At 54.6% G+C, this 9,512-nt stretch overlaps 2 protein-coding genes across 3 annotated transcripts in view; one reads left to right on the top strand and one right to left on the bottom strand.

Moving 5' to 3' along the window:
- Positions 1 to 492, bottom strand: part of LOC105191997 (myoneurin) — a 13,151-nt gene extending 12,659 nt beyond the window's left edge. The window contains exon 1 of one of the 2 annotated variants that reach the window (XM_025307466.1): positions 355 to 492. The gene's annotated coding sequence lies outside the window, so the exon portion shown is untranslated. The remainder of the gene's footprint in view (positions 1 to 354) is intronic. The other variant, XM_019845492.2, reaches the window with a different exon arrangement.
- A 931-nt stretch (positions 493 to 1,423) lies between these two features.
- The window catches only part of atos (atos homolog atossa), a 22,863-nt gene continuing 14,774 nt past the window's right edge, over positions 1,424 to 9,512 (top strand). Inside the window, exon 1 of the mRNA XM_011155847.2 lies at positions 1,424 to 1,785. The gene's annotated coding sequence lies outside the window, so the exon portion shown is untranslated. The remainder of the gene's footprint in view (positions 1,786 to 9,512) is intronic.

Raw genomic sequence — 9,512 nt, 5'->3', positions numbered from 1 at the left:
GCAGGCAGACAGGCACGCACGCACGCACGCACGCACGCACGTATACACATACGTCCGTCACGATCTTCGGCACGTCACGCGTGAGAAAAAGAAATCTCGCGAGCGGCCGAGCGAGCGAGGGTACGCGACACGACGGCGGGGATGAAAGACGGATAGACGCGGGATAGGTAAACGGGTGAAAATAGGAGAAGAGTCCGAGAGAGAACGGGACGACGAGAAACGTGCAAAAACAGAGAACGAGGAGGTGCGCGACGGGCAAGTGACGAGCACGACGGAGATGGCGAGAGCCGGAGGGTGAAACGCGCGAGAGAAATTTTCCTGCGGCCAATTTGCGACTTAAACTCAAGTATTTACCGGGTGTTAACCGGCCGATGATGATAGCCCCCGCGCGCGGCGCCTCTCTATCTGGTTACCATTACACTCGGATGTATGAAATGCGCCAGCGGCATACAACCATCCCCCCACAATAGCCCTATTTATGATTGGGCAAAATTGCTTTCCATGCGCAGAATAAAATCTCGCGCGCGGGTCCAGGAAAAATCCGCGGGGCGCGACGGGGACGCCGCGCCGCGGCGGATTCCCGGCGGCGCGTCGCCCTCGCACCGTCCACGTCGGCCGGGGATGCGCGGCCAGGTCGACGTGCACGGCGACGTGGTCGCGGTCGCGCCCCGACGCGCGACTCGTCGCCGTTTTCCGCCGATTTTTCTCGCCGTCCACGCAGCCGAGATTCGCGACCAAATTAAATATGGTCTGCCGCGGTCACGTGCGCGCGTGGCGCTGCGGTCGCCGACCGCTCGGCCAATCGCGTTCGCGAGCGCGCTTAGTTCGCGGCCACGCCGTCGTATCGCCGCGCTATGTTCGCGTCCCACATCGCGGTTTCGCCATGCTCGCAATTACCGGGTTTCATGCAACCGGGATTTACTCCCTCATCTCCCCGCGACTCGGCCATCTCATCGTTCCTCGCGTTTCCCCGCTACGTTCCTCCATCCAATCAAGTCTCGCTCGACCTGACGCTCTCCGCCTTCGTCGTGAGTACCATCAAAGATCCGCGCGTCATCCTGTAACAAAAGACACCCGACGCATAATCATAAGCTCGAACATTCTGTCCGTCGCGCAGTCTCGTCGCTCGACGACGGTGACGACAGGACGACGTTCTCTCACCTTCAACGACACGATCAGCGAAATCCCGGCGACGAAGAGCGTGCCGCGGCTCATCTTCGCGAGGGCGCCGATTCGAACGCGATCCGCGCGTCTCGCTGCTCCCAGAAACTCACCATGCACCGTACGCGCCATGTTCACCAACCGCGACGATTGCGCAGGAAAATTACCACGCGTCGGCGCTCTCGTCAGCGATTGTCGAAGGTTGGCCAGCGTGTCCTGACGCTCGCGACCCCACGACGCTCACGACGAGCTGTCTCCTGTCTGTGGTGTAGCAGGTAGGCCAGTTGGCAACAGACAGTCGATCGGTGCGTTTGGTCGTGCGCGCGTGAGCCAGTAAACGCGTGTTCGTGTTTCCGTCGTACGCAGCTGCCCTCCGGAGAAGAGCGAGACGCGCTTGCGGCGGTTTGCGTCGCGTCGCGTCGTCTCGCGTCGCGTCGCATCCCGTCGAGTCCGCGGGTGCCGTCGGTCTCCCCTTGAGGGGCAATCGTGAGATCCGAGCGACGCTGCGTCAACGAACAGGCGGCGCGGCTGCCATGGGGCCCGAAGACGGGATCATTTGACCCACGGGAGCGACTCCAGGCTCGGTGGGATCGTCGCGCTGCCTCGACTGAGAGCTGCGAATCGGTAAATATCGCCTCGACGTCATTGTCATTTATTCTAGCCGTTGTCATTGCCCGTGGCCGACTCTGCCATCTGTTCTACGCCGCCGTGTGTGATAGCGCTCGTTCCTTCTCTCGCTCGCTCGCCTTCGTCGTCGTCGTTGTCGTTGTCGTTCCCGTTCCCGTTCCCGTTCCCGTTCACGTTCCCGTGGCCGTGGCGCGAGGAGACGTGACATGACGCGAGGGCGCTCCTAGGAGAAAGCGCTTCCTCGCGACCGTAATCGCGCTCGCGAGTGCACGTCTTGTCTTGTTTCGTCGTTGAATCTCGGTCGTGCACGAAGTGACACGCGAGGAGCTGCTTCCTCGCCGACGTGCCCGACGAGCACGAACCTACCGCGAGCGAGTAGCCGAAGACGCGCACTCGTCGAGCGTACGTCGCCGTCGCGAAATCCGTGCCAGCTACGGCGGCTCGTGTCCGCTCGGCGACGCGTATTCGTTCCCTCGGCGATTCTCGCGGACGACTCGAAGAGAGATAGAAAGAGAGAGAGAGAGAGACGGAGAGACGGAGAGAAAGAAAAAGAGCGAGAGACAATGGACTCGGTGAACGCACACGCCGTTCGTCATCGAGTTGCATCAGCTGTGTAGCACCTCATCGCGGACCGCTCGGCCTGGATGAGGGGACGGGGAGGAGGAGGAGGCAGCGGCGGCGACGACGACGACGACGGTATTGCTCATACGCGCTCACAATTCCCTTCATTCGCGACATCCTTATCGGGACGCTTTCTTTTTTCTCGCTTCCTCGAGACCAGTTTAGCGTGCCCTTTGGCACGGAGACGCGCGATAATAATGAGGCGACTCGCCGTGCAGATCGAGCCGCACGTCATCGTGCATGCGTGACGCGAAGGGCCGGTCCGTCATGTCTCATCCCTTGGCCCGTCTCGTCACGGTGTGTTCCAGCTGTTTGTGACAGCTCGTGAGGGAGCACCGCTTTGTGTGCTGCGCTGGTCGGCCGCTCGCTCGCTCGCTCGCTCGCTCGCTCGCCCAGCCAAGGCTGACTATTATTTGTCCCCTCAGCATGCCCTCCTTCTGGGCTTCGGTTTCGCGGCTGGATTTCGCCTGGCAACCGAGCGGACACGAGAGCGCACGTTTTCACCCTTCCATCCCCTCGTTCCCTTGGCCCCTCCGCCAAGCGAAGAATGGCAAAGAGACGGACAGCGAGTACTCGTGTCGGCGAATTAAAAGCGCCCTCGGGTCTTCGGGAGCAGGTATTGTGACACTGTTCGGGGAGGTTTCCCATCGGAATCACTCCAGGCTGGCCGAGGCACCTAATGGAACTGCCGCGGATGCCACGTGCAATGCGAGTCGAGGAAGTGATCGAGCGGTTCCGGCGATCGAGGCGGAAATCTCCTGGAACGATTTCGTAACACTCGCACTCGCACGGCGGCGAGAGAGAGAGAGAGAGAGAGAGAGAGAGAGAGAGAGAGAGAGAGAGAAAGAGAGAGAGGCAGGCGAGAGAGACAAAAGCGACGACTTTTTTTGTTCCTGTGATCGCCTGGAAAGCGAATTTCTGCTTTTTTCTCTTTCTTCCGTCGCGACTCGACGGACTTTGATTCGTGTGACGTGGATTCGCGTTACGTGGAAGGCTCAAGTCGATCGAGTGCTTTCGAGCGGACCGCCGGTCTACTTTGGCACGGAATTAAGACGCTTGTTTGGAGTGCGATAAACAATCGCGCTCTGATAACATCAGCATACCCGGGGCGAGCACTTGCGAAACTCTGCCGTACGACTCCGCCATGAGAGAGCACAGCGGACAAAAGACCGATCGCTTTGCATATTCATACTGTAAATCAGCCGACAGCTCACCCAGCGGTGTCGCACGCGCCAGCGCGATTATCATCGCGCTTTTGAGACGGACGCTGATTAGTGCCTCAACCAAAGCGGACAAATTCAGCGACTCTCCAACAAAGTCGCGCTTTTCTCTCGCGAAAAATCCCGAGACTAGCATTCGTCGTAAAATTATGCAAATCGGCCGATCCGATGCGTGGAGCTTCTTTTACAACCGATTGTCACCGAGCGCTTCGCTGACGAACGAAATTTCAAGGTTGCTCTCGTGAGATTGTAAACGGGACAACGGCTTTTCGGATAGAGAAACATTACTTACGGTTTGTGGCATCTTCCGCAGCAACAAGGGACGAGCCAGCTGGAGGTCCATTCTTGGGCCCTAAAGGGTGGCGGCATAAAGAGTTAGAGAGAGAGAGAGAGAGAGAGAGAGAGAGAGGGAGGGAGAGAGAAGGAGAAAGAGAGATGGGCACGCACTTGTCCCTCTCTCTTTTTGTCTCGCATTCTTCTCTTTCTTTCTCGCTTTGTCCGTCTCTCTCTCTCTCTCTCTCTCTCTCTCTCTCTCTCTCTCTCTCTCTCTCTCTTCTCCGCCGGGCTTTGTCAAAACAGCACGGGGGCGTTGTCTTAGTCTGAACGTTGAACCCACGTTGTTTCGGGTGGATACCTAAAAAGAAATTCAAGGTGAAGCAGTCAGGTCGCCGGCTGGGTCCCCCTTGCTGAGACCTCAAAGCGCAACTTTGCCGCGGCGGTGCTTGCGAAGGGAATCCCACAAGATCAGCAGGCCCGTCGCAAAAGGGCACGTCGGGATTGACCCGCGATAATTCGTATGCGTCTGCTCATCAGCGCCGGCCGAAATGTCACATCAATTCACATGAATATAAACATTTCAAGGGTCATGCGACAGCGGACCTCGACGCACGCGCGAGTAACGTGCTTGCGCTTTAATGTTCGAGAGCCTGTCGGTGAATCTATATCGATGCGATTCTCTTCTCCTCTCTCCCTCTCCGCCCATTTCGCTTTCTCGTTTTTAACAAGTTCTCCAAGACCGGCGAGGATCAGCCGGAACGACAGCTTCCTAAAGCGCCGACCAAAGTAACGGGCCACTGTTCGGCCGAGGCGTTAAAGAAAAAAGCGTCACGCGAGAGGGCCGCGCGCGCGCGCGTGTCCACGTGAGTTAAAATTGCGAATCGGCCTTGGTGGCGAGTGCCTATAAATACGAGGTTCGCTTATAGGCGACCCGCGACCGACGGTGCAACGCGCACCGCTGTGCACCGTCGTCGTCCCTCGGCAAGGCTGCGCGTGCTAGGAAACGCTTTGTCGCTCCTCCGTTCTCCGGCGCTCTGACGCATTATGTAAGACTACGCGGTGTCGCAGGATGCGTCTTACGCAGGTACGCAAGTCGCGCGCGGACTGTGTCGGGAGATCTGCCGGATTTGGATCTGCGATCGATCCGTCGCGATCGGTGAATCGCGACTTCGCGATCGACGCACACACACACATACACACACACGCGCGCGCGACACACCGGTCTCTCTCACAAGGCAAGAGAAATTCGGCTCGTGTAACCGAATTTCTGTTATCCGGCAGGCCGAAACTCGTTTGTAAGACCGGAAAAATTCCTGTAGAGGAGTCGGTTAATTCACCTCAGTTGTCTCGATTCGATACGGAGAGAAAGGTTGGTCGAGTTAGCCTGACAATGAACGAACCAGACGCGTTTTGTTTGGAGCCGATGAAGATTTTCTGGTTCTCGGGGCCGAATTCGGCTCGTAAGAACCGGACATTCTGTCGTCACGCTCATTCAAGCGATCTCCGTGCGAAATTTAGCCCTTTATATCCTGACGGTACGCGGAGAAAGTACCGTGCTCTCTGTAAACGCTCATGTTCTTCGACTTGTTTTTACTCTCTGTCTTACTTTATGTTCCTGTTGGTACTTTTAAATTCCACCTTAAAATCATTAAATTGTTAGAAAATTAATTTTCCTCTTCCTTGTGTTTATAAGATGCCAAAAGCTATTTAAGTACACAACGATTTAATGAGTCGGTCTTAGGCAAATTAATTCAGGATATAAAAAGGGTTATCGCAGACAGAACGGTATCATTTCTCGTCGCTGAACTTTTCGTCCTGGTTCGCGAGAGGTGCGGTAATTTTTCTTTTGTTCATAAACAAACCAAGTTTGTTTTGCACAGTTGTGCGAAGGAGGAGAAAGTGCAAGGCGAGGTCTTCGTGAGCGAAGAATGTTCTTCACGAGTGAGCCGCGGTGGCGGACGTCACTTAATCCGGGTTCTGAGTTATTTTGTAAGAAAACCACGGAAGTTTCGATCTGTCCTCAGGTTCTGAGGATTCAAGAAATTACAATTATTTCTGCTCGCCGCTCGATCGCAGGCGAAGGCACGCACGTGCGATTTAACTCGAGTGCAGCAGTCGAGGGGAGAGCAGCGTCTGCCTGCCTGGGGGGTCACAGAGCGAATCACTTCGAAATTCATAATTCGTGTCAACGTCAAGTAATTCTAACGCGCGCGTCGACTGACACACGATCGCGCGCAAACGCGCACAATTACCTCCGCACACAGCACGCACTGCGCGCGCGCGCTGCGCATTCTGCGCACATAGGCATGTGCAACCACGCGCAATCGTGAAATTGCAGTAGTGTTGGTTGCATAATATACAGGTAACCTAGATCTGCACCCACTGCTTCCCACCCGTTGACCTCGTTACCCTCCCTGGTCGACTCTACTCTGCCCTCGCTAGGAAGCCTTTATTCCAAGTCGAGATGTTTCCCGCATCTCGACGAGCCGCAGCCGCCAGAACGGCCAGAAGAGATCGCGGAGTTTGACGGGACCTTGGGAACAAAAAGCAAGAGAAATACATGGGAAGAATAAATGTCACGGAATGCAACGAAGAGTGTGCTGATCGGACGAGAATTTGCCGACAAGAAACATGTCTCTCTCTCTCTCTCTCTCTCTCTCTCTCTCTCTCTCTCTCTCTCTCTCTATCTATCTTTCTCTCTCTCACTAAAATTTACCCGTGCAGGTACTCGGTTGAGAGAACTGGCGGCAGGACCGATCGAACAATGAAACTCGTGCCGGAATTTTCCCCTTTCTGATCACGATGTTTGATTTCTTTAACGTTTCTGTTTCGAATTTTCTAATCTGATCTTCGGGCAAGAGAGAATCAACATTGGACTAATATAACAATAAACAAATTCCGGCGCTCACAAGCGAATTTGCTCCTATGAAAATGAGAAGTTCCGTTTCCTACCGGTCTCCAAGACGGTTTCACCTCGTTCATTGTCGCGACGACTCGAGCAATCCTTTTCTCTTCTCCGCGCAGAGTTCTTTTCTTCTCGGCGGAAGAAGTGTAGGAGCTCTTTAAACAATAAGCGTGTAAATTCAGGACAGACGCGGGCGCGAGGTAAAATCCAAGTCGCACTTTTTCCTTTCGTCCTTTCGCGCCTCGAATTTACGCCACGCGCGCGCTCAGTTAGTCTGCCGCGACGCGAGCGAGCGGAAAAACGCAAAGAAGCAGCTCGCGAGAGAGACAAAGTGTGGCTCGTGGCGAGTAAAGTAAACCGCGAACGTTTACCTCTCCTGCGAAACGAAATCGGATCAATGATCTCTTTCACCCTCGTACCATCGAAACTCACTTTCACCCGCGCGCGGTGTGCGCGCGGGTTTTACTTTTATTAAGCCGTTCCGCCACGCGAAACAGTCGGTGTTTCTATTTTAGGTCTCGCGTTCGCCTCTAATCCTGCCACCTGCGGCGAGAAATCGAATTCTACGGTGACTTCTTTCGCGCGGCCGCGCGCGCGGAAATAGCGGTTCGCCCGACGATTCCGAATTTCTCTCTCGGCGCTTGTCGCGAGCGTCGCTTCGGCCCTCGCTGAGGGAAGCGATTATCTTGTTGTTATCTCGTCTTCCTCGCAACCGAGGTAGCTCCGTCCGCTAGCGGAAAGCACGCGCACCCCCTCGCCGCTTGGGCCAGCCGACCCAGTTCGGGCTCGCTCGTTTGCTCGTAAAATGTAGAACGCCCGTCATAGATAGGCGTTCCGGATTCTTTTAGGTGACCCGGCTGAGAGATATCGATTTTGCCTGAATTCCGTAAGCAGGAAACACACTGACCATTAAGAATACGGGCGAACGCGCCCGACTGTTCGCCGTCGGTGCATCCTAGTATTACATGCCAATGATATTAAAGCCAAAGGTCAACTCGAGCGCTGAGCAGTGCGTTTTCCTTACATCAATGATTCTTTGAGCACGTGCATATGTATGCACGCGCGCGTGTGTGCGTGTGCATGTGTGTGTGTGTGTGTCGCGAGAACACACGAGGATCCTAAAAATATTACAAATCGTTATTGCAGAATTAATTCGCAACGTCATCGTCGTCGTTGGAAACGTTTCTCAATGTCTCTCTCGCTCGCCTTCGAGACATGTTACGTTCGTAACATTGAGGATTATTACAATTCAGACGATAATGATAAAGTTTTATCTGCTCGAGTTAAACACGCGCCGCGAATACGCATGGTATTCTCGTCGATAGCGGCGTTTCGCCATCGCGTACGCCGGCAAACCTACCGGAAGAGCGAGTTTATTTCTGGTCAGTCTTGAAAGCGTTCCTTTAGCCAGTCGAAGAACAGATCCGAGATCGGCGTTGTACGTCCGCGCGATACCTGCAACATATACGACGCGTTCAATTGACGTGTCTTACACACACATACACACACACACACACACATATGCACAATTTTGATCCATCGAAAAGTTTAAAGAATGCGAAGTATATGTGTCGTAAAGAGGACAATGCGAAGGGCGAATTGAAAAGATGGCCTCCATCTTGGGCGAATTTGAATTTCGTAAGGCAAACTGGTGTCGGGGAACGTCTCATAGTGGTTCTCTGCAGGATAAGGGGCGGGTTAAAAAAGAGCAACGAAGGGAAACAGATTTTACATTCGTTATACATTTTGTAATTTTGCCCACTCGGACAAAGGCTGGCCATTCCTTCAAATCTCAAGAAAAGATCCCCGGAATAAGCTGAATACTATTTCTTTCTTGCAAGGATAAAGCTAACGCCAGGTATCTTCCCTGCTGGACCTTCTTAATATATTTCTTCTTTCATCGGCAAGACGTGTTCCCCGAATTGTTTGACCATAGCACGTATCGGAATCGGTCGCGTCAGAGCAATTTCAAGTTCACGCGGACTCGAAAGCGAGCTGCCCCAGGGAACGCCGTTTTCCCGTGGAGACTGATTTCTTTCTCCTTTCTTTTTTGACATATCACAGCGACGGCAAACGCGTCGGAGTTTTCGCACTCCCGTCCGTACGGCCCTGAGACCACGGGCCCGTGGTCAGTGCGACCTGAAAATGCAGGGCGGTCTTGCGAGCTGCACTCCGCGCTAGCTCGCCATGTTCTGACAGCGCGAGGACGCGATCAGCTGTTCGGCGACAGCGTCGCACCCAGCTGTGAGTGGTGCGCTCAGCTGACGACGCCATCGATACACGCCGTCTACCCCCACCGGCCACTCCCCACTCCACGCAGCCGCGTTCAGGAGCGTATCGAGGACTTTCCACGAACGCGCTCTCTTTAACGCTGGAACTACCTATTGGGTTGGCGCGACCTATTTCCGTCAGAATCCGCTCAAAATCCAGAGAGACGATCGTTGAATCTTGTTCGTTTCGCTCAACGTCAATGAGAAATGCATCATCGTAAATTTCGATAACTTGTCGAAGAAATTACAAGTCGGATCGCCTACCACGGCTTCGGCGGTTCCAGAGTTGACGCACTCGAGAGGGAAGAAAACGGCGAGTTCAACGGAGCCGCGGCATTCGTCGACGGACACCCCGTATAGTTAGTTATGACCATCGGGTTCGACGATTAATCGCTGCAGCAACCCATCGCGTTCCCCTCGGAAGGAACTGAA

The sequence above is a fragment of the Harpegnathos saltator genome, unplaced genomic scaffold, assembly GCF_003227715.2.
Source record: "Harpegnathos saltator strain DR-91 unplaced genomic scaffold, Hsal_v8.6 scaffold87, whole genome shotgun sequence".
Lineage (NCBI taxonomy): Eukaryota > Metazoa > Arthropoda > Insecta > Hymenoptera > Formicidae > Harpegnathos > Harpegnathos saltator.
Note: the sequence above shows the minus strand (reverse complement) of the source record. Positions and strands in the feature narration are given on the sequence as shown.